This window comes from Tenrec ecaudatus, chromosome 6 (genome assembly GCF_050624435.1).
Source record: "Tenrec ecaudatus isolate mTenEca1 chromosome 6, mTenEca1.hap1, whole genome shotgun sequence".
In the NCBI taxonomy this organism is placed as follows: domain Eukaryota; kingdom Metazoa; phylum Chordata; class Mammalia; order Afrosoricida; family Tenrecidae; genus Tenrec; species Tenrec ecaudatus.
The window spans coordinates 108459259-108460402 of record NC_134535.1 but is presented as its reverse complement, the minus strand read 5'-3'; the positions used below and the strand labels follow the sequence as shown (position 1 = coordinate 108460402).

Sequence of the window (1144 nt, the reverse complement as noted above, 5' to 3'; positions counted from 1 at the left end):
GTGTCCAGAGATGCCAAACTCCAAAGCCACCTCCTGCCTTAAGTGAAACACCCTCCGTTTACTTGCTCTGTGGTCTAGGATATCCACCACTCTGTCTCACACTCTGGCTCTAGTTCTATTGCTGCTGCTCATCTGCACCTTCTCTGGTATCAGACTGTTTCCTGGACCAACGAGGTTCAGTACGCAGTTATTTTGGAGTACAAAAGACACACTCATTTTTGGTTCTTCCTCTCTTGATGGTGGTGAGATCCCCCTCTTTCCTGCTCATGAGATGGTTCCTTTGATGCTCAGAAGGATGCAATCACAATGAACCCTGTTAGCTGAGTCCTATATTCCGATCAATATCTGCCCCCTTCTCTCACCCAGACCCATTAGGAAAACAAACATTTTGTTTGGCCGGGGTGGGGGGGGGGCGGGGAACAAAATCACCAGAAGGACCATCTCAAGTAGTTCACCACATTGCACTTTCCTAATACAAAATTTATCGTCGGTAATGTTATTCTAGCATTTTCTTTTTCACACCTCTCTGCAACGTATGGGCCTGGAATTTCTCCTAGCCGGTTCTGCAATTGAGGCAGTTCTGTGTGCTTCTGCAAGATGTTTCCCTTCACCAAAAATCCACTCAAGCATCTTCAAGTGCAAAACATTCAGCAAATAATGGCAGGGCAATGCCACCAGAACTGGGCACCGAGTGCCAGGACAAACACGGTAATAGTGGAGCAACTTTCCATGTTGCTGTAGGGACATATACACTAACTCAAATTGGAATTGAATGGATCCCCTTCCCTGTTGGCAGAGTCACCGCAAAAGAATGGAGAGATCAGAAATTGAGCCAGTTGGTGGTATAATACTGAATTATTTCAAAATCCACTTAAAAGTGACATCAAGTTAAAGCACCATGTACCCATTACTGAATGGCATTACTGAAGAAATAATATGCATCTGAAACTGAAAATATATGTATATTATTCCAAAGTCCAATCTTCAAGGAAGCACAATCACATGGTTTGGGAATATTGTTTCCATGCAAAAACTTTGTGCCATCCTATGTTTTTTACCATGATTACATGTATTTGTTAATGAGTTCATTGATTCCGGCTGTCTTGTGAGAAATGCAAGACATGTGAAATTGGGATAAATGAAA

General features: G+C 42.8%; 1 pseudogene; it reads left to right on the top strand.

The window, feature by feature from the left end:
- Window positions 1–597: 597 nt before the first annotated feature.
- Window positions 598–848, top strand: LOC142451583 (cytochrome c oxidase subunit 7B, mitochondrial pseudogene; annotated as a pseudogene).
- The last annotated feature ends 296 nt before the right edge of the window (window positions 849–1144 follow it).